Source organism: Pezoporus flaviventris, unplaced genomic scaffold (genome assembly GCF_033815535.1).
Source record: "Pezoporus flaviventris isolate CSIRO_AGI_PZ_B2104156 unplaced genomic scaffold, CSIRO_AGI_Pfla_v1 ptg000083l, whole genome shotgun sequence".
In the NCBI taxonomy this organism is placed as follows: Eukaryota; Metazoa; Chordata; class Aves; order Psittaciformes; family Psittacidae; genus Pezoporus; species Pezoporus flaviventris.
In genome coordinates this window covers 13,258,756-13,283,672 of record NW_026892631.1, presented here as the reverse complement: position 1 = coordinate 13,283,672, position 24,917 = coordinate 13,258,756, and the positions used below count along the sequence as shown (strand labels likewise).

The 24,917-nt window shown below is 40.7% G+C and overlaps 2 long non-coding RNA genes across 3 annotated transcripts in view; both read left to right on the top strand.

The window, feature by feature from the left end:
• LOC133280531 (uncharacterized) overlaps positions 1 to 3,440 on the top strand; it is a 47,056-nt gene extending 43,616 nt beyond the window's left edge. For both annotated transcript variants that reach the window (XR_009747207.1, XR_009747206.1), the window contains one exon: positions 3,405 to 3,440. This is a non-coding gene — a long non-coding RNA (uncharacterized LOC133280531). The remainder of the gene's footprint in view (positions 1 to 3,404) is intronic.
• An 11,131-nt stretch (positions 3,441 to 14,571) lies between these two features.
• LOC133280534 (uncharacterized) overlaps positions 14,572 to 24,917 on the top strand; it is an 83,520-nt gene continuing 73,174 nt past the window's right edge. Inside the window, exons 1-2 of the long non-coding RNA XR_009747209.1 lie at positions 14,572 to 14,934; positions 15,761 to 15,925. This is a non-coding gene — a long non-coding RNA (uncharacterized LOC133280534). The remainder of the gene's footprint in view (positions 14,935 to 15,760; positions 15,926 to 24,917) is intronic.

Genomic DNA, 24,917 nt, shown 5'->3' with positions numbered 1-24,917 from the left:
GCTTTAGTCATTCGTTTCAGTCTTTAAACCAATGTAGCTGAAGAATTGCACCTCCAATTTATAAATCTCTCGATTTATTTCTGATTCCAGTTTATAGGATGGGAGTATATCCAGCTTTCCCCAGCCATTTGTGCATAGCTAGAGAAGAAACCTAACATATTTCTTGCATAATGGAGACTTGATCCAGCTTACATTTGTTAAATCACCCAAAGGGAAATGTTCTCACTAAGAAACTTTTGCGCACTGTTAATGTATCAAATCTGACCCGTGTTTCAGATTTCTGCTGTTCTTCTGCATCTAATCTTTCTCCCTCCCTACTCCAATGCACACACTCATCCCTCCCTTCTGTGGAAGAGAAATATGACTGTCATAGTCTCCCTCTCTCTGTTTTGCACATCTGCTTCCCACCCTTTTTCTGAAGGAGATCTATAACCCACAGAGAAATCAGAGATGATCTGAACCATTTTGGATACCTACTGCTATGGGATGTGTGGAGGCCCATGGGCAGCTCAGGTTTCACATCTGCCAGCTTTTCAGAGGATGTGATCAAGGGCAGAAATAAGCAGATGATGATGATGACGATGCTACGGAAACTGGTGTAAAGGAAATGGGATCCCTCCTCCCGGAAACATGTGTGCCCCCTAGCACGTGTCAAGATCATTTGGATGTGGTAGGAAGGCTAACACAAAGGAAAGTGTATTTTAAATAATGCATTATTTAAAAAGGGAGCCTCTGTCTTTAAAATACAGTGTGCGAGTTACTATCGAGTTTAGGTTTGGGCATGGTCTTTGACCCTGGAGCGCTGGCAGAGTCAAAAAGAGTGAAATGAGTCAAAGAGTCTGTCAGACAAGGTGAGATACTGAGCTTGCCTCTGATCTCACACCAACATGCGGTGGTGTAACCCCATTGCCCTCTGCAGATTCATGCAAACATATGGAGAGAAAAACCTACCCCAGAATCATTCAGTACCAAAATATACCCTTCTTTTTCTATGGCAATGTAAAAGCTTTACAAGAGGAACACATAAGGTGCCAAAGGGCAAAATTTTGGCTTGGATTAATACTGCTTCCAGCCACCCCAATGCAGAAACTTCTCTCCAATTAACTGACCTTGATGGATAAATTCCTCCTTTTTATCTTCCTCCAACCTTTCCCATATTCCATCTCTTTTTCTCCTTGATCCTCCTGATAAAGTCAGGCTGTCCTTCCAACTGTGATCAGCAGAGCCTTTAGCCAGTGCATAGCTTACTCTCCAAGGACTCCTGCTGCCAGGGGCTCCTTTCATTTTCTCTGCAAATACTTTCTAACAAATTTAGAAGGCCTTATTGGGAAAGGAATGGAATACATTTGTGTGTAGTGATGTATCTGCTAAACGGTGTGTGCTTTTCTCCGTGCAGTTCTCAAGGGACTTTGAGGCACGTTCTGTGGGCAGAGCACATGGAATTGCTCAGATGTATTGTTTGCATAGTGTGATATTATTCTGACTATCAGATCCTAAAAGAGAATTAGGAACATGCACAGTTTTTGGAGACTCCCTGATCTGAACTGCCCTGCTTAGAGCCTGACTTTGCCCTTGTGTAGTACAAGGCAGGTAAATGTGTGGCCCTCACAAGGAGGTTCAGAGCTCTACAACCAAGATTTTAGGCTCCCTCCATCACCAGTGTGGCCAGGAGAGAGCAATTTATCATATGGCATCAGTCAGACTCTTCTGGTAATTGGTCTTGGGACAAGGCAGTCAGCCCAAAGTCCTTCATGCATCTGACTTACCTGGTCAGCCAACTTTCTTTGGATACAAACAGCAGCAAGTGGTAGGCTTCAAGTGCAAACTAGACAAACACTGCTTGAGTTGTGAGAGCTTCAACAGCTCACAACTCGGTCCTTCTGTTGTGGGAAGGAGGATATTAGTGGAAAACGGCCAGTTGTAGGGATATGAGTGGGCATCTGAGGGTCACTGGCTATCAGATAAGGTAGGACCGATGCGTCAACAAAGGAATTTTGTCTCTTTGGATGTGAAGAAGGGAGGCAGAGAGACAAGAACTTCAAGAAATCTCTTGATGGAATAAAGAAGTATGTGTATGCTTGCACTAGGAAGTATGCAAAACGTGCCAGTACCAGGTGCTTTACCCTCCTGAATTGACTGCTGTGCCATAAAACAACTTTCTGTTTTCTTTTGTCCCTCCAATATTCAACAAAGAGACGTTTGTTTGAACCTCCCCATTCACCTCTGAGCGGTCCAGCTAAGAAAAAACCCCCGAGAGATGTGACTGCACAAGCACACAAGGACAAGAAAGCAGGAAATGTACCAGCTGCTGGGGAAAAAAGAGGAGAATGTTTGCAGTCCAGGAAGGGCTCTCACTATTTCTTTTCCACTTGTTTATTAGTTCACTGCTCTTTGACATCTTTCCCCCAGTCACTGCTTCCACTAGATGTTCTACCGGTTTAACAGCAAGCAATTACCCTTCTCCTGGCTTTGAAGCTATTGTTCCTCAGACACTCCAGTCTCTGGGTTCACAACAACTTTGTATTTTTTATTAGTCTTAGGTCTCCTGAGTTTTTTGGTAAGTTTTTCTGTTCTTCACATTTCAGATAACAGAGGCCAAATTTGCATGACCCTGGCCTCAGTTTCTAACAAAGTACTCTACCCTGTCTTCACCGAATCATGAGGGTCGGAAGGGACCTCTGGAGATCATCTAGTCCAACCCCTAGTCTTGAGAATGTTCAATTCAGCCTTGACATTTGGCTACTGAAATTTGGCCCCACTTTTGCAGAAAGGTTTGTAAATATGAACCCTGATTTTTCGCACCCAGAGCCGCCTCATTTTAGACTGGTTACAAACCCGTCTCACAGGTTTCGGTAGTATGGGTGTTGTGCTAAGTATGGGACTGCTGTTGATCCTCCTGTTTTCTTCTCTTGGTCTCTGCCTTGACAATGGATGGGTGTCTCTGCAATGGACCTCTGTGGGGTGGCTGCCAAGGATGCTGAGATTCCTTTGTGCCTGAGTTTCCTCCCACGGTGAAAACAGGGAGGGCTCATGCATACCTTGATGAGAAACTTCTCTGTGCCCGAGCTGCATCCCAAGTTGCAGCTTGGAATGTTGGAGATAATAGTCAGTGGTCCCATCATGCTGGATCACATCTTAGGGCTGAAGGCTCAGCAAGCGGTGGTCCTAAATCCTGGCTTGGCCTTGCCAATGATATGGTGGGGGCTGACATGGGCACACTTATCCCTCTCCTGGAGCATCTGTGTAGCATCCCTGAGAGTCTTGTTGAGTGAACCAAACAGGTATTACCAAAATACTTCTGTCTTGATCTATATGCCTTTTTGCTGTTATTTCTCTGCTTCCTAAGAATAATTCTTGGCCTTCATAAACCAAGATTCTTACTGGGTTTTCTTTTTCTCTTTCAGATATTTAATTCTACTATAAAAGCGTAGAAAAGTGAGTTACTCTGGCTTCCTTAGAGCATTTCTACAGAAGCTAGAGGCAGACAGGGAAAATCTAAGTTAACTTAGATTTTTCTCACCTTAAAGTATAAATCTTCATGAAGGAAAATATTTTGGCAAGTCGTGTGACTGAGTTTTGGGAAAGTGAATTCATCCATTCTGTTTCACACACCACAACTTTTTATGTTGAACTTGTTTTTCTGAGCTCGTGACTTTCACTGTTAAAGGATTTCTGTACACTACTACCTCAAGGTTTTCTTTCTGCTAAAATATTCTCAGGGACTGCGGTGATCACTAAAATTACCCATCTAACTCCTCCACATAAATGACTACGTTTCTGCCCCACAAAAAGTGAAAACAAAACCAGCTGTGTGTTCATGCAAGACCTTTCCAGGTAGCTTTCAAGTCCTTTGTTTTTTGCTTGGTCTTGAGTTGTCAATGTTACTGTTCATTTGCATTTCACATCTCTGAGTAAGACAGTGCCCTCAGGGTTCTGACTTGTTATTGGGTGCCAGAGCTAAAACTGAGCCATACTTTCATGTTCTATTGTATTTGATGGGGGACTCTCAGCAGTGCTTTGTCTCTTCCTGTTTGGAGGATATCTCCTTTACTGACAAAGTTTGATACCTGCTGGTGATCAAGGTGCAGCATGGAGTTAACCCTCTTCCTGCCAAGCAAAATGCTGTTGTACTGCTCTAGGTCATTTGTACGGGAAGGGCTGAAGTGTTTAAAGGAAAGTGTGGGGAATGGGCGCTTGTCCTGTGGAGAGTTGTAGCTGATGGATTATAACAATCTGTTCAGGACTTCCTCTCATTGTCAGTATTTACTCAGGAAAGATTTTATTAGGCACTGATCTATAACAGCATGAAGGGCAAACTTAGCTATACTGATGCAAAGACCCTCCCGACAGTGATGTTGGTGCTCAGATTAGCAGTCAGGTTAAAATTCAGTTCTTGCTGCTTCACACCTGAAGTTGGACAAGGGCTATTGCACTGCAGGATATAATAACAGAATCTATTCAAAAGGTCTGCTGAAGGATTGTTAAATTAAATATAGTTTTACTGCAGGCTTAAGTGCTTGAAACAACTCTGTCAGAACACCAGTTTAGTGAGACTGAGGAAGCCTGTGAACAACCAGAAAAATCACAGTTGGAGAAAGGCAATGGAAGATTTTTGCAAACTTTGTTGGCATTGAGATGCTATGGTTGGTGGGCTTTCGAATCTCAGGCAATAAAAGGCTCATTTACAGCAATTTCATGTTAGTAATAGTCTTCCTCTTCATTTCTCTAATAGACTTTTTTTCACTTACTCTGCTGTATATTCCTCAGAATAATTCTTAGCTTTCATAAACCAAGATTCATAATGAATTGTTTCAGATACTTAGTTCTGCCATAAAAATGAAGAACATTAACCAATGGAAAATTAGATAGGCAGAAACAATATTGCTCTATCTTTCTGCCTAATTAAGGTGAATATTTAGTTCCACCCAACTTTTATATGCATGATATTATTTAATCATTTAGTTACCAGAAGAGCCCAGAGAATAATGTATCCTGATTTTCTGTTTACAGAATCACTGTGATTTCCCCAGTTTGGTTCCGATAATTATTTAATGATAGATGGTTAGTTCTCAGTTCCAACTAGCTGCCAGCTCATTCACACTACCTCTAGGACAGCTTCCACTGTGAAAAGCAGCTGAAGCAGTGACTGAGTTTGCTGATTCCCTCCTGAACATCTTAAAGAATCAAATCACTGCTCATAGGATACGTCATTTCTGCTGATAGTGTTTTACAATAGGTTATATTTACTGAAACAGCCTTTGGTTTCCAAACACACAAAAACTTATCTATGGAAGTGTAAAATGGAAATCAAATTGCAAGACTAGCATGGACTTTGTCCTGAAGCTGTCCTGGTATGACATGAAACTCATCATTTCTGTCCTCTCTGCAGGGGGCATGTGTCTCATTAGAGCAGGGATAGTATTTCACACTCTGTAGTAAATACATTATTTAGGGGGGAAAAAGAGGTGAATAAGAGCCCTCTTAAGGTGTCAGTAGGATGCTTTCAGTGTCTTGTTTGGTGTTTTACCTTTCCACACTGGCAGGTATCCCTCAAAACATCCCTTTTGTTGTCTCCAGCCCCCACATATCCTAAAATCCAAATCCTTTGGATCTGTATTTTGATGGTTTTTACATTTGCTATTTTCTTGCATCTTCTCTTGATACTTACCTTGTATTTTACTTCTCTTTTGAGTTATGATGTTATACTCCTTATTGCCAAAAACATCCTTTTGAGTTTCACCCTTCTTTTTCTTTCTTAAGGACCTCCCAGAAATACAGGCCCATAACAGAGCATTCTTGGCTCAGATGTCCCAGAAAACAGCTCTAAAAGGGAAGGTAATGTGGGATTTTTGTGGCTTTCTCTTACACTAACAAATCGTTCCACTGGGGGTGTAGGAAACCTTCCACAATTACAGTTCTGTTGAAACTGGTACTTTTCTGGGAGAAATGTAACAGTGCAATTTTTCCAACAGCAGCATTTCCTTCTTTGATTGGAAAAGTAGGTACCCCAGGGTGATTATGGAGAAGCTGGGGATGGCCCTACACAAGGTTATGCAATGTGCTGGGCTTCCCTACAAATGAATAATGTCAGGTGTGTTGCCCTTGAGAAGTGCCTATACACGTAAACAGAGGTAGATTTAAGCACATGCTTCTGGTTGCACTTTCTTCTGTTAATTCTGTTTCCCAAAGAAGTGGTAAATGCTCCATCCCTGGCAGTGTTCAAGGCCTGGCTGGACAGAGCCTTGGGCAACCTGCTCTAGTGGGAGGTGTCCCTGCCCATGGCAGGGGATTGGAACTGGATGACCTTAAGGTCCTTTCCAATCCAAACCATTCTATAACTATTACCTAATTCATACATTCACACATTCGGTGTTTTGGTTTTTTTTTTCCCTTTCTTCACCCAGATTGTGATCATGTTTGTTTTAGATTCTTATAATACAGTTGTGATTCTAATAAGGTTTTGTTTCTGTGAGGGTAAGCAAAATCATGCTTTTCTAGTGTGTTAGAAGTAGTCATGCTGCTAACAGTATGGGTTGTGTGTATATCTTCCTGTATAACGAAGTTTTTAAAGCTGTAACATGGCTTGCAGGTATTTTCCTGATCTTTAAAAAACAATTAATGTTTAAAAGGTACTGTATATACACTCCACTTTAAATATTTTCATTATTCATTTATTGTTTGTAATAAGTTTAACCCTAATCCAATGTTTATTAAAACTGGACAGGATTTATTAAATTGGTTCAAGATTATCAAATATGTGCAGATCTTTACATATATTACATTAATTCTCTTTCTAAATATTTGCAAAATTCATTAAGTCTTTGCAAGACTTTTAAAACTGTTACATGAAGCTCAAATTGGCCACATTCATAATGCTGACAGAATGCAGTGCTTAAAAGAATATCTGAAAATAACATCTGAAGAATGAATCAGCACAATATGCTGTTCCAAAATCATTTTGGTATGATTGTCTTTAAGAAATGCACTCACCAGGGGCTGTAACGATAGGACAAGGGATGATGGGTTCAAAATGAAACAGGGGGAGTTCAGGTTAGATCTAAGGCAGAAGCTCTTCCCTGTGAGGGTGCTGAGGCGCTGGCACAGGGTGCCCAGAGAAGCTGTGGCTGCCCCATCCCTGGCAGGGTTCAAGGCCAGGTTGGACACAGGGCCTTGGAGCAAGCTGCTCTAGTGGCAGGGGGTTGGAACTGGATGATCTTAAGGTCCCTTCCAACCCAAACCAGTCTGGGCTTCGGGGATTCTAAAACTCCTTTAGACGTTTCACCTTGTTTTGCTGAGACGGTGCAAGGTGTCCATCACAGATGGGGTGAAGGTGTACCTATTTGTGTACTCCACTACCTGCTATAACTGGTAGCTTTCCTGACTCCACAGTGCAATTTAGAGGAGACTTGGGGCTGCTCTAAAGCCCAGTCAGTACTGCAGCCCCAGAGGGAAGGGAAGAATCCATGCTGATGTGTTCAGTTGAGGGCACTGGATTCAGGTTCAGGAGGTCCGGATTCTGACTTCTTGTGGGAATTCTGATGAATAATATGGAAGTGTCATTTGCTGCACATTCGAACTCCAAAATGTTACAAATCACCAGGAATTCTGGAAAACCTTAGCATTACTTTTCCTGTGTCTCAATTTCTTCAGTGCGAGGAAAGGAAGATGACACAACCCTGGTGTGGGCAGACAGTATGGAGATGAGCTGATCGTTGCTTATTACATTTGTACTGTTCCATTTTTGTATTCATTATGACCACATAAGAACCTTTTAAGTAAAACAGATTTATTTTTTGTAATTTTTTTTTTTTGCCATTAAAAAGACGTTTTCAGTGTAGGAGACACTTTACCTCAAAATGAAATATTCACCTGAAAGCTTCATTTTATGGAAAAGCTCCGGAAGTTTACCAAAGCATGAATATTCAGTTTAAGGTTTGGGTTTTCATTCTCCACAGCAACATTTATCTTTTTTGCTAATAAGTACAATACAGCCAGTGATGTCCAAGATGTGTTTTCTCAGGGGACAAAAAAGTGTGGGTATTTAGCAGCAAAAAAACTAAAAAGGAGAAATATGGAAACAGTGTCAACATTTCAAAGGCTGCATTTTCCATTAATGGATTTATGTAATATGAAATACATTTTTTTTTAATTTTACATTAACATGAAATGAATATATACATTTTGATAATGCTTTCTGGATATATTTGCTCTGTCAGTTCACTCATGCTCTCAGTTTACCTTTGTTTCACCCCTGAAATTGATACTCCCTTTGTGCAGCTTCATTAGAAAAGCCTATGGGAGGGTACACAAACACTAATAATGATCACTTGGAAGTCTGCAAACCTGTCAAGTGAACAAGTTCACGCTGCAGCTTATCCAGACAAAACCTTAGTCTTGGACTTTGGTGACACAAAGCCACGGTCTAGCACTGATGGTGCTTTACACTATGACCTATGCCATAGGTAGTCCTTGTATTAGCTGCAGCAGCTTATATTCAGTGCTTCACCGCCTTCAGTGGGCACAGCTGCATTTGCTGCTTGTGATGCTTATTAAACACCAGAGATAGATGATACTAATTTTCCAGTTGGTTTTTGCAACCCAGATTTCCACTGGCAAGTGTAAACAAGGGTAAACCACATTAGGAATCCAGCGAACCGGCTCCTAGAAAGAAAGCTCTGGCTCAATAGAGAAATGATTGGCTGGGAATAGTAACATTGCACTTTTATTTTCTCAACAGATCTCATCAGAAACATTATCTCAGAGACTGCCAGAATGCAAAGCTAATTTGTCTTTTCCTAATATGCCTTTTAGACACCTCCATTTAAGTATACAATGCGTTTGCCTGAAGCACACAGGGAAATATCTTCTGTTATGGACAAGACTGTGGTCTGATGCAAACTAGAACAGGACTGTGGAATTTTATTGGAGCTGTGGCAGTCAACACTACTATGGGTCTCAATGTGAACGTTAATCTATTTTAAGTCTGTTTTACCTTTGGGTAGGCTTGTTACAGTAGGCATTATATACGTCTTTTCCTGGGCTATTGATTTAAACAGCCTTCTACAGAGTCTGTGGGCAAAGAGAACACACGTTTAATGTTTGTTTTCTAAATATATTTTAAATGGGCCCTTTTGTAGTTATGAAAGGTGTAATTAAAGCTGTAACCCAAGGAAACGCTTAAATGTATGCTTAAGAGTCTGTACAGACTTATGGAATTTCTGGGTATATTTACTAGGCATATATTACTCTTGACCTAGCCTGCATTTTGTTGTCAGGCAGCTGGTACCATGGCATGACAGTTCCCTTGCAAGGGCACACTTCATTGAGATGTGGGAAAACCTTGTGTTTTATTTGAGACTCTGGAGGATTTTTATCAGTTATACTCAAATTGAGGTTGCAGAAGCCAAATCAGGTAACAGGATGTTGCTGAGTTTTTTCACATTGGTCATACAGCTGGTCAATTTGAGTGCGTTTCTTCCCATTGAAAAATTACAGCTCTAATTGAAGTAAGGTGTGGAGATCTTCATACAAAGAGTGAAGTGGTCAGCCCCAGGAGTGATGGCAGAGCTGAGTTCAGTACTTAGGGTCCAAAAGCAGAGTAGGAGGGAGAGTTAGGATTCTAGACAGGGCAATTTAACTTCGGAGACACCTCTGCCAGCAGGAACAAATTGGTTTGTCTAGAACAATGATATCAAATTCAGAACCACAGCCAAATACCTCTGTAAAGGAGGAATTCAGTCTTTTTGTAGATAGAGAATGCTGCTCCCTTAGAGAAGATGAAAGCATCACTTTTTCACACAAATCCAGTATCTGTTGCACTTGCACGTGAAGAGGAAGGATGGTTCCAGCCTACTCAGGCCAGGTGGGATTTGGGGTTGCATTTTTTCATGTCCCAGGAATATGTACAAAGCATCAAGTTGTGAGATTTTCAGAGGAAAATACCCCAACATTTTGCATCTCTCTAGCTGGAATGAGACTGCCGGTCACCTGAGAGCTGAAGGTACATGGAGTCAGCCATTGTGGTGCACAGGTAAAGTCACTCCTGCGGGGGTGAGATTGTGATTTATGGTAGCTAATTATTGACTTCAAACCAGAAACTCTTCCAAAGGAAAAGATGAGAATCCTAAGCCTTTCCCCTCCTGGCTTCACCGCTAGATGACCATGAGATGTTTCTGGCCCCATGATTGTTCCATTCCTGGATGCACAGTGGTTACAAAGTCTCCTATAACTTCATGGTCTGTGCACTCTCATAAGATTTGGAGTTCAAAAGCCTCAGTTTAAAATGACCCCTAATATTCTGACTTCACAGCTAGATAAATGCTGCAAGCACAGGACTATTTGGCAAGAAGAAGGCACCATCACCAATGTGAGTAATGAATGTTTGGAATATACCTAACTTCTTCAGGGACTTCTACACTGGCTTTTGGATTTCCTACATCCCCAACAGTTTTAAGCAGAGATGCCCAGCTCAAGAGAAGATATCTTTTGGGACATCCTCTGTGGTGCAAATACAGCCAGAGTTCTGTGAGTAAATTCCTGAACACTTTACTGACCTAAACTTTGTGCATTGTAATATCAGAGGAAACCATTTCATTTCATCCAGTCACTTTTTCTACGGGGCCATACAGTTTGGTGTTTAGCTACAACTGATCAGCCAGAAAGGCATCTTGTTTTCATTTGAAAGATACAGGAGATGAATCCACCATTTCACTCAGTCATTTATGCTCCTGTTAAATTATTCCTCAGCTGACTGTCTGGCTTTCATTTGCAGGTGGTAGCAGCACGGTCTCATGTAGTAGCTGCAGTTGCTTTACGGGAATAGTTTTTCAACCCAAACAGTTCTTAAAAACTACAAATATCCTTTTCTCTTTCTTTGGCTTCTCTGCAGATCTGTAGCTTTACACGTACAATTTGTTTACTCCAGCACTCTTTGGAGCTGAATAGCACAGAAGCACTATGTGTGAGTTAAACAGCTACTGGTGGAGTGGGGAGCTATTGTTTATTAATTGTTCTTCTGTATTTGTTATTATTTGATCTGTAACACATGATGAAAATGCATTTTTGATGGCATAGCTTGCCCTGATTTAGATGGATCAATCTGATGAACGAAAGGCAGCTTCATTTACTGTCCTTGACATAACTAACCATACATTAATGGGAACACTTCTTCCTAGCTAGACTTACTATTTGTTCAGAATCTTAATAGATGGGCTTTGTGCTTGTAAATTTCTAACACTTGTTACCCTATATTTTAAGTCAAAGTGGATCTTTCTGCTGAGGATTGTCTGTCACATTTCTTTTTCTTATTTTTTCCCTTTATTTTTTATTTTACAAAAGAGAGAAGTGTTCTCAGTCACCTTCTGTGACTTAAAAGCTATTGAGTAGCACTTGTGTTTGAATGTCACATTATATGTACCATAGCTGATAAAGAAATGTCAGTTTCCCTCTGTTGCTGGTATCTCTTACCCTTAAAAAAAAAAAAAAAAAAAAAGTTTTGGCTCAAAATGTTTGGTGAAATATATTTAAAATGACGTCATGAATTTATTGGGGAAGACGAAATGGTGGTGAGGTTCTCCTTTTGTACTCGCTCAGTTTGGTGATTCCCCCTAAACTGGTGAACATCTGAGAATCCAGCATTAAGAAACACAGCTAGGCTGATATTACAACATAGCAAGTGCTAGAATGAGTGAAGTTGAAGATCTTTTTGACCCAGTGCTTTAACTCACCTAGTAATGCCAGTAAAGTGTATGCTGTGTAAGGCAGGTAGGTTGGGAGGGCTTATCCTTGCCAATTTTCCTTCAGACACATGTGGGTGTATCTACACACAGTGACCATTCACTGCTACTGAGCTTCTGGCAAACCATTTCCAGAGCTGGACATTGCATGTAGGTCATAGTCCCCTCCCTAATCCTGACATTAGCAACCTGGATTTCACCTAATTCCTTCTTTCACTGCTTATGCTTTTTCCCTTCTGCAGGAATCACCCAGTTTAATGATGGATTAGATGAAGAAGAAGGTGTTTTCCTTTGCACATTTAGAGTGGCCAAGCAAGCAAACAGGACATCTGTGAATGCCTTCTGTCATGTGCAGGGAGCATAGATCCATGGCCCAAAGTAAGAGTAAGTTTTCTAATGCTGCAAACATGGCTTTTCTCTGAACTGCTGTTCACTACATGAGGTTGAATCCTATTATTCTGTTTGTTTCATGTTTCAGAAAGCCACTGAAACAGGCCCTTTTCTCTATACCTGTTAGAATTAATCAGTATAGCTTCTTTCACGGCCCTGAGCCTTATTTTTTCCCCTGTGCCCCAAGTCAAGAAATATAGATATGTTCTGTCAGTGAGAGGAATGGAAAAAGCTGGCCCAGTTTTTCTAGGCATTCAAAGAGCAAAAGTCCCAAACAGGGCTACCGAGGCGAGATCTGTCCTCTGGGTCTAGGGCAGCTGGATTTATGTGCACTCCTGCCTCATCCTTTCCTGTTCAGGAACTTCTGTCTTCCTGTAAGGAATGGGTAGTGCAGAGTGACTCATCCTGGCACTCGGCCACCTGGCAATGCTCCTTTTTTGAAGGAAAATCCCCCAGCTTTTGTAGGGCACTCCTGAGACCTAGCACAAAGGGGCCAGAATCTGGCCCAGGAACTATAACACACGCAGCTTACTGAAACTGCTTAACACTATCCCACAGCTACAACACACCATTGTCCCTCCATCCTATCTTGTGGAAGCTCATGGTGATTTTTTCCATGCATCTTATCCAGCCGTACGTTGTTATCGAGTGCAGCTTCTGTTTGTTAGTTCCTTAGATAAAGGCCTCCCTAAGTCTGACCCACACTCTCCTATTGTGCCTCTTCCTATATCGTTGTATGTGGTGCATTTCTTCTTTCATGTCTCTTCCAAGAGTACCTCAGAGCATCCATCCATTATCTGGTGATAGGACGTGCTCATTGGGAATATTCTTTTTTTCCAGAAATAAAAATGTATGGCATACATAGTATTTAGCAACACTGTACAGAACTTTGCTTTGTATCATAAAGAGATTAGTGTCTCTTAATTAGTGCAGTCCAATTTCCAGCTGCATCCATAGGCTGCATTTTTATTGACTGAAAGATGTGTATAGATGTGTCCTATTCTCTTCTATGTTTTACATCTGGATTCTACTGTTTTCCAGCCTGATCCATGTGAACTTTGCTGGTGTGTGTGTGCATTCCTTGGAGCAGCTAACAAACTATTTCCAGGGAAGGTCTGGTCCATCTATGGAGATATCACACACATGAGAAACCCCAAGGTAAGAAGTGAGTATGTGTATATGCATGGGGAAGAATGTTTCTTGAATTACTGTCAGGTTTAATAGTACTTAGGGTTAGTCCTGTGTATTTTTACTTTCTTTAGCAACAAAAGTTTAACTATAGACACATCAATATCGCTGAAGAAAGGACTGCTTTCAGTTTCAGGATTTATTGTAAAATAGTTTTCTTTTCATGCTTTGTTTCCCCATGTCTTCGTATTTCTAATACCATGAAACTGACCTATGCATAGGGATGAAGTCCTACTTGGCTTGGCATTGAAGATCTCAGGGTTTTAGCTTTCTGAAAGTTAGTAAGAGGTACAAGTTGGGATATCTAGACTGAAGTCACATGGCCTAAACAAGCTCCATCTGGAATGCAAGGCAACAACATCTGTTTAGCAACACAGGTCGACATGAGCACACAAGCCTGGTGTGTGCCCCCTGCCCTGTTTTTTCAGTCAATAACTAGGTAAAAATCAATGGAGGAGGGGTAAGGAAAATAATGGGCTATTTTTTAAATCTGAAGTTTAAAGAACATTAGAAAAAAATAAAAACACCAAGGCAGAAATAATAACAATAAAAATAGTCATTTTAGACATATCTCATGCTGATTTGTCTGATTTTGGTAACATTATTATAAGTACAATGAAAACAGATTTCCACTGGAAACTGAAAGTTGACACAAGTTGTCTTGCTTCTCATATTTATATATTATGTATATATTATATTTTATATAATATAAATTATATATACCTATTACACATATTTTATATATATATATCTATATATAATGTTGCATATTTCAAGGCCAGGTTGGACAGGACAACATGTTCTAGTGTGAGGTGTCCCTGCTCATGGTAGGTATGTTGGAACTGGATGACCTTAAGGTCCTTTCCAACCCAAACCAGTCTGTGATTCTATGATCCCAAACATAATCTAGTCCTGCAAACTGCCTTCCTCTCTTTACCTGATATATGATTCACACATTGTAAAGAATGAAAGTAGGGGCTACTGTTAAGGTCTTTCTTTTGAGGCTTTTCTCAGTGTCTGAGCTGATGTGGCTCTTGAAAACCTTTAACTTAGGGGTCAGTCAGCAAGAACTGACAGGGCTTGGTGTGTAAAAGAAGCTAGTCATGGTATCTGTCATCTTCTCGAGTAAGTTGTAGGCTTTGTACAGGTTGGGATCAAGCAATCTCAATAGCTTTGACTAAAATGTCAGAGGCAGAAAACTGGACCTAAATGCATGCATGGAAAAATTGCCCACACCTCCATGCTTGTCAGTGAATTAATTTGGTTCAGAATGGGGATAAGAGATCAGAAACAGGATGAAAAAGTGAGAGCTAGGCTGCCTTGGATTAGCTGATGCTTGGGATTTAAGAAAGTATATGGTCTGATGACAATCTACAGCCACATACTTAGGCTTCTCAGCCGGTAGGTTTGCATGAAGAAAGTATTTGCAGAGATGTTTGTAAGAAAAAGAGCAGTCGGGCTGCCTGGGCTTCTCTTTAGATTTTCATTTCAGAAGACAAGCCCAAGCAGTGAACTCTGAAGTGTTCAAATTCTGGTGTAGACAAGAAGCGAGGAGATGTGGGCAGCACCTCAAATCTCACAGCATGTTTATGGTCCCTTTGTTGCGCGCAGCCTGTCACATGTAATGACTGAAGAAGTTCTGCTTCTCTCTCTGTTTTTATCTCTAATTTACCTGGCAATATGACTATGCAGCCATCTGGGTTCTTGTCCTCTGTGGGCTTTATAAACTTCATAAGCACTACAGGTTCACACTTGGGATGTATATGCACAAGGGCCCAGCCAACTAAGCAGTACAAGTAAGTAGCATGTGGACACCAGTTTATAAGCCTTTTAGAAGTTTTGATGGTGTGTTCTTTATTCTGTCTGTCCGTCCCTGTGAGCACACAACTGCACGATAGATTAATCGAGTTAAATATATCCCAAAGTTGTTTGAAACAATGCCTATTTAATTTTTTCAAGAGGCTGCACAGAAGTATAGCATTGTACCACAAATAAAAGTGTTGCCACAATGCCTGTAAATCAGAGCTTTAAACTATGTTTCAATTATGCTTCTATTATCCAGCTGGTGTTTAAACATGTTTATTATTCAAATCAGTAGAGAATGTGCTGCTGTTGTGTAAACAACTGTCAATTGCTGAAACAATGATTACAAGGCACCATCTCTTTCAGGTGTACTTAGAGGTACTTATACCTCAACCACTTGTATTTAAATAACATGCAAACACAATGCTTGAGTGACTACTTTCACTCCTGTTTCCAATACCTCGTGCCAATTCTATTACATTAAGAGGGAAATCTATTACATTTTTCATTTATACACATCTGTACTCTGTTTTTAACCATTGTATCATTAAGGCTTGAGTTAATATAATAGATATGCCAAGAGATGCAGTACATATTGAGAAATCCTGTTCAAAATAAAAGCCAATTTCTCTGCATTATTTTAGGGCATTTGAAAGCTTTTGTGAAAACAATAGTAAGAAAATTATTTTCTAAAGAGGAAGCCTGAGCAAGAAAAGATTTAGTCGTGGAACTCTGCTATCCCCCAGCCTCTCTATTTGTTTTGATGGAAACTGAGTACATTACAAGTTGATTGCTTCTTTTTTTTCCAGGTAGGCATTAACAAAATACAGCACTGATGGTATTGAACTGTCTGTCTTGTACATGTGACAGTATTCAGCATCTTCACACGCACTTACTGCTGGGTAAAGTGTTTGCTGAGTGAGCGTTAGAGGCAACTTTTTCCTCACAAATTGGAAGGGAGAATGTTTTAAAAAGCTGCGTTTGTTATAAAAAATTCCATGAGGATCCTCAAAAGAAGCAACTGGAGGAAAGAGTTTCTGCTAATCTCCATGTTCTCATGAAGCAAAGATGCTGCCACAGTCTTTGTCTGTCCTCAATATTCTTAGAGGGGAAAACCTGGAAAATAAGAGCAGATATTGAAAAGTACCAAACCAAAACCCCAATGTGAGCCTTCTGGTGAATGACACAGGCACTGCTTCCCACTCTTCTCCTCCCCCCCGCTTTTTTTATCCCAGTCTTTTAAGTTAAATGCTTAAATATAAAGCTAATGGAAGAAACAAACACTGCCACGAGGATAAGCTGTTGTAGTGTGCTGATAAAATATGACATTCTTTTTCAGAACTTAATAGAGATGCTTTGACTGTTGTTCTGCAGTCAACAAGGCTGGTCTAATTGGTGGCCATGGCAACAAAATCAGGTCATACAGAGGTTCATACCGAGATCAAGCATATGTAGATCTTCTTGTTCAAATATACATAAAGATAAGAACCTTTAGTGAGAGTCCACAGTGAAAGGCTGAAGATGGATGTTCCCACGCACATCTAATATTACTTAGAAATATTTACCTGTTTGTAACATAACGATGTTTTCCAGAACAGAAATAGAAAAATCCTTCATCCCCATTGGAAAACAATGATTTTTTTAAAGTCAAAGTAGGGTGTATGCATGCACATTGCTTCATAGCTGTTTGTAATTTAATCCCTGGGGTTTTCAGTCAGTCTGACTTATATTTTAGATGTAATTAAGTAATCGGTGGTGTACACTGTAAAACGAATGTTTAGGCTGCTTAAGGTTGAATTTTCACAGCCACAGCAGCTGCGCAGTTATGGCTCCTGCCCCCACCTCCCTTAGTACAGTCATCCATTTACAATTATTACTTGAGTTATTTACATAGTCATGATATTTCATAGAAATGAAATAGCAGCTACCTGGTAACGGCTGCAGCAAATATGCAGTAGCTCACATGATTGCATCTCTCTTATTTCCTGCGAAGTGTGCGTGTGAGGTGTACACGATGGCTGGTTAGCCCCCACGTAACCTAAGCCTTGCTCAGGGAAATACTGCCTCATATTGCTGCAAAGCAGAGGCTTTAACAAAGCTCCTCCTTCTGACCAAGTGCATATAACCACAGTAGAAGCTGGAGAGGGCCTCTACAGCCTTTCAGTCTCTCCATCTGTGTCTACAAGCCAGGCTTCTAAATCACAGTCATCATAATCTTATGATACTCAGTAGCTACTAAAAATGTATTAATAGTCTTGGGCACATGCATCTGGGACAAAGCCCACACCCAAAGCAATGTCTAACAAAAGTTCCCACTGAAAATATTCCTGCTTTGGGTTCCGAATCCAGTTGTCCAGTCCCTGCTCATTCGCTAATCTCTTTCCACATTCCCCAAGAAATCACGTGTTTTATCTCTACTAGTGTGTGGGAATTCTTTTCCTCCCTAAATCACTGAATTTCTGCATACACCCAATGCAGGGACTGCAAACTCTCCCTTCCTCGAAATATACTGCTTTTAAAAACTCATCTGTAATGTCCTATGTTTCAGTTCTTGACATACTTTTCCCTCTATGTAAATCATTGATACCTTAGAAGCTACAAGAATAAGCTTTACTTGAGTTGAAAGATGGGTGGATGTGGTTAAATCTTGTCAATGAAGAAAGACTGCTTTGAAGTTTGCAAAATAGGTGAAGTTTGGAGTGGGAGTCCACCTGGCTATGGAAATGTGAAAAGGAGAAGTGAACCTGGCATGGACCTGCGGCAAGCTTGGGTGTGCTTGTGGAAGACCTTGGATTGTTAAAATTGGGCCTTTAGCTGGGACATGAGAGAAATGTAAGGTTTGCATAGACTTGCACTTAAATGTCTGGATGGGACAAAGGACTTGCCTGGTCCAGGAAGTTTTCATCTCTATGAGCAGCTAGCTTCTTCTTCCCTTCAGACACAGAGCTCTAGGAAAGTACTAAGGTGAAGACCCACAGAAGTATTCCAGGCTGTGACCCAGCATTTGCTTGAGGCACAGGATGATGGTTGAGCCAGGGGCTGCATATACGTGCAGGTAATGCAAGCCTGCAACCCCCCTTGTTCAAGTGCTCCTTTCCTGGCACATAAGTGTCAACAGGTGTGAACAAGTGTATGGAGGTACCAAGTGCCAATGTTTCATTGCTGGCACGGAGAGTGGCCTTCATGCACAAGAGATGACAACTGCAGTGCTGTGCAGCCTGCCCATCAAAACGCATTGTTGCCTGGCACCTATATATCATTCAACTTGTGAGCAGGCACTGTGCCATCAGAACAGATGGTAGTGAGAGAAAGCAGCCAAACTACCACGTACAGGAGATGCATTAAAGTATAGGTGTGGAGAGTGATTTCCAGCCAAGAACGTCAAAACAGCTCTCTTCGTCTTGAATTTACATGCCCAGAGTTAAGGGGATGGGCAAGCATTTAACTGCTCTCCCAGCTGGATACGGTTCCATACACACACAAAAGCTTCTACTTCAGCTCACTTCAAGTGAGATTTTGGCCTAGCTGAAATTAGGCGGGGTATTGGAAATGACAGAGAGAGGCATTTTAAAGTGATCTCCACCTTTTCTGGCTCTTCTCAGGAAGTTCCCCTCTATGGAATAGGTGAAAAGAAGCTGTCATGGCCAATTGTTATTTATGGAAATTTGCAGGATGCTGTAGTCTTGGCTTTCTAGTGTAAATGACTTTACACAGAAGGTCTTAACACTTGGTAATGGCCCACTTACGAAAAAAAAAGCTAACCATGCAGTGTTTAAAGAGCACCGTGTTGTGGTTCTACCCTTTCCTATCTGTAGGGCTCATATTCAGCAAAGAAGCAGTTTCAGATAAAGATGATATGGAAGTGTGTGGAATCCCTGTCTGGCACATACACTGGGAATATCCCTCCATGGTAATAAAACAAAGGAGCATTAATGATATCCTAACACAGAATAAAAAACAACAAAGAGACGAAGAATGTTTAATATACCTCATGAGCCATTCTACTGAAAACTGGACGCTTAAAACAGCACTGCAGCCCTCGATGTTTGTATCTTTATGCTTTCTAGAGCAAATTTACTTAGTTTATGAATAAAAATCACCAGGTTTGGGGTTTTGTCAGACCTCAGTTTTGCAATAATCTGCCTGGGAAATTTAAAGCCAGCCCTCATCTACCATCACCATAAAGAGCTCAGGCTGAGTTCTGGCCTCGTTTTCACTTGTGAGCTGCACTGTCTTTGGTTGATGACCTCCCTCGCACCCGTAGCCTCATTGTTTTCAAGACGAAATCTTACTTCTTCTCTGTTGTTGGCCTGGATTTGGGAGCGGTGTGAAGGAGGGTGTGTTTCTCCGGCAAGCTGCAGGTGCAATAAGACTTTCATTTAAGCCTCTAGAGCTCTAATAAGCACAGATGAAGGGAAAGGGTTTTTTTTCTTTGAAAGGACCTTGTGTTCTGTGTCTGCTGTAAGATTGCTTCGTGTCTTTCAGAATCAGTCTTTAAAGCTGGCACTGGTTGGAATTTTAGTTGCTGAATGTGTTTGGAATTGGGGTTTGGTTTCAGCCCTGTGAATGAAGTGAATCTTGGGTTAAGAGGAAGAGTGGAATAGGGAAGTAATTTGTCTAAAGAAGAACAGGACACTACTGGAGATGAATTCCTGCATTTTAATTGATTACAGGGGGGTTAAAGGATTGACATCACCTATTTTTCTTTTGATAAGGTAGAAGTGAAGAGCCCTTATCTTCTCATGGGGAAAATCATTGGACTTTCTTATAGGAAGTTTCTTTCTGCACAGGGTTCTCAAGGGAAAGTATCGTTCCCAGTGTGACAGAAAACTTTGCTTATAGGCCAGGAGGAACTTCAATTCAAAGTACTGATACAACAATAGGTGTTTTTACAGTTCGTTTATTTCCTCAATATTTGATTTCCTGTTTTTCCATCCCAACTGATCTTCCCACAATACCATTTCAGAAAAGCACACCCGTGTGCTAGGTCCTTCTCTTACCCCCTGCAATCTTGCCAGTCTGTGTAAGTGCTAGTAAGACAGCAACAAAAGGTGGATAGGCTCAGAGTGTTGAGAAAGGATGCATGTGTTTAATGTGTGATTCCTTGAACAAGGAAGAGATTTCACTTGCCTATTCTGAAAAGAAACCCCGGTACATTCAGGTGAATGAAGGCACAGGCATCTGTGCAGTCCTGCTGTTAATCAGCGTTGTTCCAGTTTAATGTGTAATAAGCATGATTGTAGGAGAAAATTCTCCATCGTATTTGTGAGAGACCCCATGTACCCTTAAAATACATGTTCTTTATGGGGAAGAGGCTAGTGAAGGTTGTGGCTTTAATACCTGTACCTGTATGGTTCCAGTCCTAAGCTGCTTGGACTTGAGGCTGTTATTGTTTCTCAGTGTCTGCCTACAGACTTTCACTCATGTAAATGTCAAATTCAGGTGCCTAGATACCACATCTGTGCTCAGAAGCAAAGTCAGTTTGACATCATGTAGCTCCCCTTATGTCATTACCTCTCAGTCTTCCCATCTACAGAATTAGAAATACCAGGGTATTTTACAGAGAGGTGCATGATCGGAGGCCTGGATTTCAGTGCAGAGACTTTTCTGCAGCACTGAGATTGCTGAATGTAATGCTGCTATGCTGGGCACAATATCATGTTTTGAGCCACTGCAGTTTTGTTGTGGGTCTATTGCTGGCGTAACTCAGGTATCGCTTCCAAATATCCTTGGTGAGTACATGGAGCCCAGAGACTGTACTCTTATGTACAGATTATATGTACAAATGTATGAAGACTTTGGCAAATACACGTACGGAAGGAGCACTGTACTGGGATTCAGGAGGTGGGTTTCTTTTCCTGATGAGCAGAGACTACCAATTCAAACTTGATTAGTCTGCAGAAGGTACTATTTGTGTATTTGACAGCTGCTTTTAGTCTGAGCTGGTTCTGGGCATAGTTAAAGCAACTGCGCTGCGTGCTGCTGTATATGTCTTAGTAAGTCCTCACAGGGTAGGCCAGCACCTTCTTACCCTCGGCATATGCAAACAACAGCCCCTGTGTTGTTGACCAGCTGCCCAGGCGTCACTCCCAGGGACCAGATGAAATTCAGTGGTGGGCTCTGTGTATCTCCTGGCCAGGCTTAGTTGCCATCATTCTCACCAAAAGCCATGCTCCTGTAAAAAACAGTGCCTCTAAATTGTCTTGCTCAGTCTCCATCTAAGTTATGGGATCTTGATAGTTCTATGTTTTAGTGGAGAAACAACTCTAAGTCTTAGTGATGAGTGTGAACAGTAATGATTAACATTTCCTGGGCCTCAGTTCCCCTTCTGCAGAACACAAGCAATTATTATCTTTCCTTACCTAAGGAGACTGTAAACTCTTTAGGACAAAAGTGAGTTTAAACTGGAATTTTGAAGGGGGTTAGTGGATGGATGGGATCCCTCAATGCAAACTGAGACTGAGGTGTTACAGGAAATGAAGGGTGAAGTGGTTTTACACTCATGTTAGTGGTTAGAAGATGTCTTACAAGTGCACTAAGTGGGCCAAAGTGGTTCCTGGATGATGTATTTCTGCTAGATAGACAAGGCTCCTGGTTCTGTAAAGTGCTTCATGATCATTGGAAGGATGCTGCAGTAGCAATGCAGAGAATTGGTACTGTCAGTGTGCATTTATGGCTTTTCTCCTAGCCTATCCTATGCTATCACAAGCAAAACACTTTAATACATTTTGTATATGTTTAGTCAACTGTATTCTCAGATAGACAACAACCTGGTAGTCAACTTTTCTGGTTTCTGTTTAGAGTCACTCCCCTGTTTTATATAGTTTATATAATTGAAAAATTATATATTTTATTATATATTATAATATTATATATTAATTATATACTGTCATATATTATTTATTATATTATATTTTATTATATATTCTATATATAATTGAAAAATTATATTGAAAAATTGGGTTTTGTTTTGAAAATTTGAAAACAATTTTGAAAAAGTGTTTTTTTGACAAAGGGGTGTTACACATATGCTCACTGTCTTCAGAGCGGTGAATCACAGTTAGTTATGCCTCCAAGACTCACTGGTGTCTTTCCTCTGGCTTGCATTCAGCCATTTCTCCCTAGAGGGGATGTTTAGGTGCATATGAGAGTTGTGATTGGCCAGATTCTTAGGCTTCAGCTTGTGTTTCAGTTAAATTACTTTTCAAAATCACTATGACTCCACTGGGAGATGTTAGGGACATCCCCGTTTAGATGCAGCTGGTGCAAAGGTGGTGTAAGCATCTAAGGGAGGTCGTGGCTTTGCCGATTGAGTTTCATTGTTTTGGCAGCTGTTGGTTGGGAAGGTATCTGAAAAGCGTGCCTCTGTAGAGGCAAAGCATGCAGAGACTCATGGGCCTGGCTTGCACAGTAATTTCAAACACAGTTTTGGCTAGATAGGGGAAGATATGAAGAGAAAGATCCCAAGGCAGTGTCTGAGTGCATGTGTGACTATGTATACATGTATGCATTATGCATGTGGTAACAGAGCAGTACTGGGACAGCACGACCTATTTAGGACACCAAATAGCTTTTGTTGAGACTTTAAACTTCAAATGCAAATAGGAGGGTGGTATAGTGGGAAGGGAAAAAGAAGTGATTGAACAGTAAGCATGAGTGATGGTTACAGAATAAATAATATTATTAACTTATATTTTATTACTGTGGCTGCTGTGATAGCAGAGGGCACTTTTTAGAGATACACAAGTAATAACAGCGCAGAGAAAAGCACGGTGTCCATCAAAACCTTGCCTCTGGCAATAGAAAATACAAATCACCAGGTATAGTAGCTCACCATCTTATGCACAATTATCTCTTATGACTGCATGACTACATTCACTCCCTGCTCCAAACATATTCAGCTCCCTCTTGAACCGATGTTCACAGTTTACATCTATTACTGACTTCAGCAAAGACCGTTTTATTCTGTGCAATGACAGGCCTTTGCGGAAGTATATTCCGAGTTCCTCATAGTGCTTTTTGCAGTCTTTTCCTTGTCAACATCATTCTTTGTGACCTCTTGTTTTGAATGTGGAACTTTCAGAAAGCTTATTTGGCAGTAACTGATTCTTCTCCTTACAAGATTCTCTACATTTCTGAAGAGCTTCTCTTCTGTTTCTTCTCCTTCCTCAGCTCATGTATACTGACAGACTTCATGTATGGTTTGTCTACAAAACCACAGATCAGAAAAACCTTTAAAAATGAGGGGTAAAATAGATCAGGGCTCCAAACCCAGCTGACTGGCTGAATAGAATTCTTCTCATTTAGCATGGATATTATTGAAAGGAAAATGTGCATTTAATATAAAAAGGTGTTCTAATCACTCTGTCCAATTACAGCAAAGCATGAATGATGGTAATGTGTTTCAAGCTTCCAAATAAAATGAGAAACATTAAGCTAAATAGCATGTTGTTATTCTGCTGCAAATGCCTTTGAATTTCTTCCTTCAGTAGCCCTTCTTCCTGCTCTTATTTCCAGAGGGGAATGTTGCATCTGCTGAAACACGGGTGGTAACTTGGTGTTCTGCCTCAGCTGATGGAGATCTTTTGCTAAACCAATGCTAATAATGGAAGTCTGGTTAAGAATAAGTAGTTCTAAAGAGCACATTGGAAATGCTATGAATGTGTGTTAGAAAATATGGGCCAATTTGTACTCATCACCCCCTGATTCACTGACACTGGTGTCTCTATTTAGAGTCATAGAATCCTAGAATGGTTTGGGTTGGAAAGGACCTTAAGATCATCCAGTTCCAACCTCCAGTCATGAGCAGGAACACCTCACACTAAACCATGTTACAGAAGGCTCTTTTCAGCCTGGCCTTGAACACCGCCAGGGATGGAGCCTTTACCACTTCTCTGGGCACCCCTCTCTGGGCCTTTGCAGGCTACTCTTGAATGTCTTCAGTTGTGTAACAGATGAATGTTACTCCTATTAGTACAAGCATTTAGTACTATTACTACTATCTAGAGCCACTAGTACCTACTACTGATACTAATGCTTGGTACTAGTAGTACTGAAAGATTGGTACAAATACTGCTATTAGTTATCACCCACTAATACTAGCTAATAACAATCATAAATATACCATAAAGTATATATGCTATTTAGTATTAAAACAGATTCTTTGGATAAGTACACTTCAAGCTATAGACTTTGCGAAGTTGATCACATTTACCCTTTTCTATGGATAAATCTAGGCTGATCCCATAAATCCTCACATTTGGTTCAAGAGACAAGTTACAATAAACTTCATCCAGTATTTTTGGTTTGATTCGATTATATTGTCTTTTTTATTTTCTGATGGACTCCGTGACTTCCGGTTTCATATAGTGCCATAGCCATATTACAAGGCAGCATCTAAGATGTTATCTGTATTTTAAAACTAACATTTTCCTCTTCCTCCTCTCCCTTTTCCTCTTTTCCTTTTCCTTTTCCTTTTCCTCTTTTCCTTTTCCTCTCCCTTTTCCTTTTCCTCTTTTCCTTTTCCTCTCCCTTTTCCTTTTTCCCCTTTCCCTTTCCTCTCCCTTTGCTTTCTTCTTTGCTTTCTTCTTTCCTTCCCTTTCTTTTCCTTTTCTCTTACAAATCCTTCTCTCTCACACCTTAAAAACAAGCCCTTGCCTGCACTTTCTTGCAACAGCAAATGATTTGATTTAATAGCTTTCATTTTCTTTAGTGAAAGACCCTTGGCATGAGAGATAAGAAAGGATTTCAAATAATGAAAACGTTTTAAGTTCAAGGTGAGCAAATTCAACTTACTTTGTA